The following is a 9,254-nucleotide window of genomic DNA, read 5'->3' as shown; positions in this document are numbered from 1 at the left end:
ACATGGGCTTCCCTGGTGGCTCAGTGGTAAAGAATCCACCTGCCAATGCAGGAGACACAGGTTCGATCCCTGGGTTGGCAAGATCCCCTGGAGAAGGAAATGGCAACTCACGCCAGTATTCTTGCTTGGGAAACCCCATGGACAGAGGAGCCTGCTAGGCTACAGTCTGTGGGATCACAAAAGAGTCAGACAGGACTTAGCAACTAAACAACAAAATATATATAACTACAGCTACAGGTATCAACAGTGATGCTTCTTCAAATGCTACAGAGTGAAAGATACAAGTCATAAAAAAAGACTGATGTTTTTACCAGATTTATGCAAAGTTCAAAACAGGCTAGAGTATACAGTATCATTTAGTGATGCCTAAAAGCATGAAAAACAGTGAAATGATTGCTTTAGATGTCAGGATAGTGGTTCCCTCTGGAGGGAAAGAAAGGGACTGTGATGAGGCGAAGGAAGATTCTCCAGTCTTCTACTTCTTGGCTCACGGATGATCACCTGGTGTTCATTTTATATGAATCTTTACACTGATGTAAATGTTTTGTGAACATTTTTCTATATATACTGTATCTCACAATTAAAAAAAAAAGTATCCTGCACATCTAGACGCAGAGCCGCTTTTAAAACAAGCCCAGATTGAGAGACCAAGGGTACTTGATCATGTAGGTTTTCCCAAGTTTCCTCTGTAAGGCAGGTCCTCAGTGAGTCTCTTTTTACTCAGTTTTATCCAATGGGGTTAAATCACTCAAGGGCACTAAAGGATAAAGGACTATCTCAACAAAAATAGGGCAGGATGGCAGGGAACATTACAGAAGCTGCCATTCAAGTTTCCTTCCAAGCTTCTCTTTCCAATTCTGGAAGAAGTCCTTCTGTGCTTCAGACATCAAGGCTTACTTTAGATCAGCAGCCTGATATGATGATCAGACCCCAGTCAGCAGTGATCTCTCCTATTATACTCCGTGGCTTCTGCTGATATCCAAGAAAGCAATGGTTGCCCGGGCATGCTGCAGCAATTAGGAGCCTGCTCCCATCGCCTCTGCCTGCTGCAGCGGTGTGTGTCAGGGACGGGGGGCGGGGGCGGCTCGTTAATACGGCAGAGAAGTGGGTCTACTGAGCCTCTTTCAGAGTTCTTTGCTCAAACCACACCTGAGGCCAGGTGTGAGCCCCAGATCAGAGTCCCAGGCAGAGCCAAATGAAGCAACTCTTACAGTCAGAGGGAGGAACCGGCAATCTGGGGGCCTTTCAAGTTCTTGGTAATTAACAAGAAATAAACAAAATTACAAGCAAAATGATAACTCATCAGATCTGATGTTGTCCCACAGGGCCTGCTTGAGAGTTTAATGAATGCATATGGTGAGTCCAGGGATGATTAATCTGAGCCTTAATTTCGGGGAGTGGGGAGGTTTTTCTGAAAGTCCACAGCCTCTCAGCTTCCCTCTTTGGTTAAGAGTCCTGCCTACCTGTGGGGAAGAAAGGACAGCTGTCCCCTCAGACCACGAGAAGGGCAGTGTGAGTGCAAAGAGCTACCTTTTGTTCCCTGTGCCTCTAACAATGCTCCTCCCAGAGAGCCTTGAGTTGAAAACCCGCAGCCTGACACTGGTTCGGCCAGAAACTCTGCTTATCTAGTTATCTCTCTGGTTAACTATACTCACGAGTCTCCACACTTTAACCTGGCCACTGAATCCATTGCCCAGGTTGCAGAAAGTTTTTAGCAGGGTGTCAAGGACAAGAAGGAGAGGAAGATGTGAGTGGCGAGCTGTTTGGCCACAGGAAGAAGGGTGAGGGGAGACGAAAGATATTGGTGGGGTGGGGGAGGGCTGTTCGGGAAAGAATAAAGTGCTTGAGCCTCAGCCTTGGTCAATGTCATCATCCAGCCAAGAGGTGCCCAGCCCCCACCCAACCCCATTGCACACGAGGTGTTTGAACTTCAGGGAGATGGCATTCCAGGCTTCCGGGAGAGCCCAGGATCAGCAGCTTTGCTGTGGCAGGGGGCCTGCTTGCTGGAGATCAGTGTGTGCCCAGCAGATGTCATGCTGATCAAAGTGCAGTGAGGCCAGAGATCAGGGTGCTGACCCCACAACACCCACCTGGCAAAGGCTGACACCTTTAGTGGCTTCTGTGCTCTTTGGATTATTTTGCTTTGCTTCCTTTCCTCCTTGGGTATGTCCCTACTTGCAATACTTATGTGCATGCATGCTTTGTCGCTTCAGTCGTGCCCAACTCTTTGTAACCCCAAGGACTGCAGCCCGCCAGGCTCCTCTGTCCATGGGATTTTCCAGGCAAGAATACTGGAGTGGGTTGTCATGCCCTCTTGCAGGGGATCTTCCCAACCCAGGGATTGAACCCACATCTTCTGTGTTGCAGACATGTTCTTTACCTTTGAACCAGCAAGGAAGAACTTAAAATACTTACTAAGACCTAACTAGAGCTATCTTCTCTTTTCCACTGATTTTTTTTCTTGTTTCCTACTTATTACTGTAATGTTATAGTATATTAAGGACACCTGTCCTGTCACTAATAATGCTATACAAATATAAACATGATGTATTTCATTCTTTTCTCCCTCTTTATTGTGAAAAATCATTTCATGTTCTGAGTAAAATCTCTTTGGACTATGATTGGGTCTTGTAATTCTGTTCTCTTTGTTTAGTTTTGGAAAACACACGAGGTCAGGTGATTAAAAGAGAATGCTTGTGAAATTGGAAAAAACACAGCGGAGGCTGAATGTGGGCTTTTTAAAAAAAAACTGAAGAAAGCTGTAATAACTTCATGAAAATCAGATTCCGTAAAGGAGCCAAGTCTCAGAAGCAAAAAGCTGTGATTGTCAGTCTTCAATCTCTTGTTGGAAAGCTTTTGAAAGGAAGAATCTGTATGGTGCGAGTGAATTCACTCATTCAATTCTATTTTCTTTTCTCCCTCCCATTTTCCAACTATTCCCAAGTGTTTATTATATATTTTTAATGTGTATTTTTGTAAAATACCTACTTTGCTCCATTACTGTTGTTGTTTAATCACTAAGTTATGTTCAGCTCTGCACAACCCAGTGGACTATAGCCCACCAGGCTCCTGTCCATGGAATTCTCCAGGCAAGAATACTGGAGTGAGTTGCCATTCCCTTCTCCAGGGGATCTTCTCAACCCAGGGATCAAGCCGGTGTCTCCTGCATTGGCAGGTGGGTTCTTTATCCCTGAGCCACGAGGGACTGCACACATAGTTTGGGAAATACTGATTTACGGTTGTGTCAGGTCTGTTGTGGAGCGTGGGATCTTCGTTATGCATGGTCTTCACCGTGGCCTGCAGGATCTTCTGTTTTAGCACTCAGGCTCAGTAGCTGCAGGGCACTGGCTTATTTGCCTGGAGGCATATGGAATCTTAGTTCCATATTGAACCTGAGTCCCCTACGTGGAAGGTGAATTCCTAATCCCTGGTCACTGGGGAAGTCTCTGCATGTATATTTATTTACGCCATTTCCACTCTGCTTTGAAGGCCCATTCTCATTGCTGACTGTGCATGTGGCCCATTACCTCTGACCACGGCTCTCTTCCTGACTTGCTTCCCCTCATTTGTTATCTACTTCCCCAGTAATGGACACCCAAGTTGCTGCTAACTCCCAGCACAACATTCTATAGATATCTAGGTCTCTCTGTGGACTCGTGTGAGCCTTTTCACGGGGTATATTCCCAGGAGTAGAAATGCTGAGTCATAAGGTAACCACATACTTAATTTCACTAAGAACTACCAGATTGCCCCCAGCAAGGCTGTACCAGTCTACATCTCCACCAGCAGTGCATGGGAGTTGCTGTGTTACCAGACACACATGCATACCTCCAACCCCTACCACACTTCTTGGAACAATTGATCTACTGTACCAGTTTTTGCCAGTCTCATGAGAATAAGTGAACAGGTATATATACATATTTTTTTTATTTTGCCTTTCTCGGACGAGCTTGAGTATATCTAAACATGTGTACAAGTAAGTAAGCTTAGTAACATAACAAACCCCAGATCTCAATGGCTTAACAAAACAAATGCTTATTTTTTGTTCACATCACAGTGCAGTGTAGCAAGGGTCAGGGGCAGAGTACTACTCCAGGTGGTCAGGCTTCTATTGCATAGTTCTGTCATCTTCTAGGGCCTCAGGGTCCTCTGCTGGATTCTCCACATACAGCCAACAGGGGCGGGAAGAGAGAGCCCTCAGAGAATGGAACACAAGGTGTGTTGTGTCACACACAGATGCAGCCACATTCTTTGGTCCAGAACTCAGCCAAGGGAAACGGCCTGGGAAATGCGAGGCACTGTGTGCCAAAGAAGAGAAGACATGGAAACTGGTGAAGAATTAGACAATCTCTGCCATAGATGTTTATTACTGTGGAGCTTTCCTCATCTGTAAGTTCTCTCATCACGTCCCTGTCTTTTTTCCCCTTGGACTTCTTCTTGTCGTTGTTGTTCATCTGTATATTCTGGAAGGTATCAGTTTCTGGTTGGTTTTACCATTGCAAATATTTCTTCCAATCTGTCTGCCTGATCACCTTGGCTATGGGGGTCTTTCAGCACTCAGGGCTCTAATTTTTATATAACCTAGTTAACCAATTTTTAGCCTTACAGTTTTCATTTTTGCAATTGTGTTTGTTATTTATTCAGTCAATATCTGGATTCCTCTCTTTTTTTCAATAATTTTATTTATTTTTGGATGTGCTGGATCTTCATTGCTATGCAGGTTTTTCTCTAGTTGCAGGGAGCAGGGGGTGGGGTGCGGGTGGCTTCTCTTGTTGCAGGAAGCATGGGCTCCAGGGTGTGAGGGTGTCTGTAGTTTCAGCTCTTGGGCTCAGTAGTTGCAGCTCCCGAGCTCTAGAGCACAGGCTCAATAGTTGTGGCTCATGAGCTTAGCTGCTCTGCAGCATGTGGGATCTTCTCAGACCAGGGATCAAACCCTTGTCTCCCGCACTGGTAAGCAGAATCTTTACCACCGAGCCCCTGGGGAAGCCCAGGTTCCTCTTGAAAGCACTCTGTCACTACTTCCTTTGCCAGTTTCCCCATTAGTCCCCGATTTGCAGGAAGGTCACCTGTTAAGAACAGGGACATGGAAGGTCCCCCACGGAAAGGATCACCCAGAGGCTTATTTCCCAGCCTTCTCGTCTCTTTCCAGCATCCAGTTTTCCCTAACCCTGTAGGCTCTGGCCTAGAAAAACTCAGTTCCCCAAAGCGCCTGTGGAAATGTACAAAACAGTCCCGGAAGCTGTTTTGACTGGCGAGAGAGGTAGGCAAGAGACAGGTCTGGAGCCTGAGCCTGTTAAGATGGTTGCAGCGTTAAAGGATATGAAGTTAGAACGCTCTCAGACACACCGGCACTTCTTTAACCTCCCTCCCATGTCATTTCTTTTTATTATTTTTTTAATATTTTATTTATTTATTTTTGTCTGCCCTGGGTCTTCGTTGCTGAGTGCGGGCTTTCTCCGGTTGCGGCAAGTGGGGCTCCTCTCTTGTTGTGACACAGGTTCTATGGTTGTGGCTCACAGGGTTAGTTGCTCCGATGCATGTGGCTTGCCCCAGAACCAGGGATAGATCCCATGTCGTGTCCCCTGCACTGGCAGACCGACACTCAACCACCGAGCCACCAAGAAAGCCTCCCATGTTGATTCTTGACTTCCGTCTCCTGCTTACCCTTTTCCCTTGCCTGAAAAGCCCTCTCTACCTTTGCTTGGTTAAACCTTCTTATCCTGAACCTGGGTGTTACTTCCAGGAAACCTTCTCTGGAAGGCTCCACCCCACCCCCAGGTCTAGGTGAAGACACTTCTGGGTCTTGCACAACGGTCACTGAACTTACCATACTACATTACAATGACCATTTATTTGCGTACGTGATTGTGAACTTTGGGGAAGAATCTGAATTCAATTCTGTGTCCAATTCCCCTTTGTACTCCTAGCACTAGAGGGAGTCCTAACACATGCAGTAACAGCTGTTGGATGGATGTGATGTGCTTACTGTGTCCTGTCCACTGAATTTGGCTCTCCTGTCCCAGCTTCGTGGGCTTCGGGGAGGTTTTCATTACTGCAGAGACGCCCCAGAAGAATTTCCTTCCAGAGGCCAGCTGGGGTTCCTCTCCCTTGGTGTGTCATCCTGGCTACTTATGGGCCGTCTCTAGTCGGGCTCTGACGGAGCAGATCTGATCAGCTCTCCTGGACCTTAGCCTCAGCTCTGGGTGTAGTGGGGCAGTGGGGAGGGGTGGAGGGGGAGGGCCGTCATAATTATATACAGTTCAGTGAAGGCAGTGAAAGTCAGGGTGCTCTGTCTTGGGAGTGGCCTCCTCTTCCTGATTCCCCCATTCAGCGTACAGGTTGGACCAGAGAGCAGGCTCAGGCAATGAGGGGGCGGTGGACAAGCAAGAGTGAAGTAAGAGAGTCCTCCAGCCCCACTGGCCCCGCTGCCTGCCAAGCTCAAGTCTCGGCTGCCCCCTTGTGTCCACAGAGTGAAGGACACAGGAAACTTGATCCAAAGCTGGGCTAGGACTGATCCACACGGAGCCACCCAGCTGCCCTGCCTCCTTCTCCCCGAGGGCACCCCCACACACAGGGACTCCCATTCAGCAGGGCCACCTGCCCTGTCCTCTCTGCTCCAGTTACTCTCCACAGCATCGCCCTGTTTATTTCCTTCTCAGAGCTTCTCACACCATTGTTTTGGCCCACTCTTTTGTTGCCTGCCTCCCTAGTGGCTCAAAGGCTAAAGCGTCTGCCCGCAATGCAGGAGACCCAGGTTCGATCCCTGGGTCAGGAAAAGCTCCCCTGGAGAAGGAAATGGCAACCCATTCCAGTACTCTCGCCTGGAGAATCCCATGGACAGAGGAGCCTGGCAGGCTACGGTCCACGGGCTCGCAAAGAGCCGGACATGACTGAGCGATTTCATTTTCACTTCCCCACCCCTCTCGCCACAAGGAGATTGAGGGCAGGACCTTGTTGGACTGAATCACTGCATCCCCAGATACAGAACAGGCCCAGCAGGGAGCAGCCACACAGCATGCATTTCCTGATCAAGGTTCCCCAAAGATGCCTGATGTCCACCCATGGTTCCCATCAGGGCCAAGCTGCCTCCTCCTCCTGAAACACCTTCAACACCCCAGCCCACCTCTACTTCCACCTCACTATCTGCCTGGTAACCTGGTATTTACCATTAGTCCAAGGCTCCTGGTGGCTCAGACGGTAAAGCATCTGCCCGCGATGCGGGAGACCAGGGTTCAATCCCTGGGTTGGGAAGATCTCCTGGAGAAGGAAATGGCAACCCACTCCAGTACTCTTGCCTAGAAAATTCCATGGATGGAGGAGCCTGGTGGGCTACAGTTCATGGGGTCGCAAAGAGTCGGACACAACTGAGCAACTTCACTCACTCACTCACTCATTCACTCTTTGGGACAAACATATGGACACCGAGGGGGAAGGTGGGGAGGGTGGGATGAATTGGGAAACTGGGATTGACATACACACACTATTGATACTATGTGTAAAATAGGTAACTGATGAAAACCTGCTGTATACTGCTGTATAGCTCCGGGAACCCTACTCAGTACTCTGTGGTGACCTAAATGGGAAGGAAATCCAAAAAAGTGGGGATATATGTAGACGTATGGGCTTCCCTGATAACTCAGTTGGTAAAGAATCTGCCTGCAGTGCAGGAGATCCCGGTTCAACTCCTGGGTCCAGAAGATCCGCTGGAGAATGGATAGGCTACCCACTGCAGTATTCTTGGGCTTCCCTTGTGGCTCAGCTGGTAAAGAATCCACCTGCAATGTAGGAGACCTGAGTTCCATCCCTGGGTTGGGAAGATCCCCCGGAGAAGGAAAAGGCTACTACTCCAGTGTTCTGGCCTTGGGGAATTCCATGGACTGTATATAGTCCATGGGGTCGCAAAAAGTCAGACACGATTGAGCGACTTCCACTTTCATTTCCTGGGCTTCCCAGGTGGTGCTAGTGGTAAAGAACTCACTTGCCAATGCAGGAGATGTGAGAACTGCAGGTTCAATCCCTGGATCGGGAAGATCCCCCGGAAGAGGAAATGGCAGCCCACTCCAGTATTCTCGCCTGGAGAATCCCACAGACAGAGAAGCCTGGCAGGCTACAGCCTATAGGGTTGCAAAGAGTCAGACACGTCTGAAGCAACTTAGCATGCACGCTTGTATACATGTAGCTGGCTCACTTTGCTGTGCAGCAGAAAGTAACACAACATTGTAAAGCAACTTAACTCCAATACATTTTTTAAATATTTATTTATTTATTTGGCTGTGTTGGGTCTTAGTTGCAGCATATGGAATCTAGTTCCCTGACCAGGGATCGAACCTGAGCCTCCTGTATTGGGAGCACGGAGTCTTTATCACTGGACCATCTTAAAAATATTTTTAAAAAATAAACATTACCTCTTCGTGATGCTTCCCTGGTCTCCCCTAAACTGGGCATTTCCTTCTGTGTGCCTTCACGTTCTGTAATGGGGTCATAACTGTCTGTGAGCCTGGCAAGGGCAAGAATTGTATCAAATTTATTCTCACATTCTCAGTGCCTGGCAGATGGCAGATGCTAAATAAATATTTATTGATGAACTCTGATTACCCCTGGAGAGACTCACAGAGCCCAAGGCCTGGAACTGCCCTCCTGGCCTCACCTCCCTCTGCTCTCTCATAGAGACCCCACCCTGTAGGCAGCACAAACATTACATCATTCACCCAGCATCTTTCCAAGGCCAGGTTTTGTAATAGGATTGTTTCCTCCAAGGGAAATGCCTTTCCAACCATCACCCTCCTTTATAATGCATCTTGAAGTTTCCTCCTGAAACTTTCCTCAGTTCCAGAGCAGGAACTAATCCTTCCCTCATCTCTGCTTCTCATCACTATTCCTCTTCCTGGTTAATGCTGCCTTGTCCTAGGGTCCTGTGTCAGCTCAATGGGTGCTGAACAGAAGTGTGAGGCCTGTTGTCTGACCCTCCCGGGTCACTAGTCATGTCTCACACACATTAAGTAAAAAGCGTTAGTCACTCAGTCGTGTTTGACTCTTAGCCACCCCATGAACCGTAGCCCACCAGGTTCCTCTGTCCATGGAATTCTCCAGGCAAGAATGCAGGAGTGGGATGCCATTCTCTTCTTCAGGGGATCTTCCCAACCCAGGGATGGAACTGGGTCTCCTGTTTTGTAGACAGATTCTTTACCATATGAGCCACCAGGGAAATCATGAAGCCACTCAAATGCCCACTCGCAGGCAACCCATGAAGCATA

This window comes from Giraffa tippelskirchi, chromosome 11 (assembly GCF_054371585.1).
Source record: "Giraffa tippelskirchi isolate mGirTip1 chromosome 11, T2T-mGirTip1v1.2.pri, whole genome shotgun sequence".
In the NCBI taxonomy this organism is placed as follows: Eukaryota; Metazoa; Chordata; class Mammalia; order Artiodactyla; family Giraffidae; genus Giraffa; species Giraffa tippelskirchi.
Note: the sequence above shows the minus strand (reverse complement) of the source record.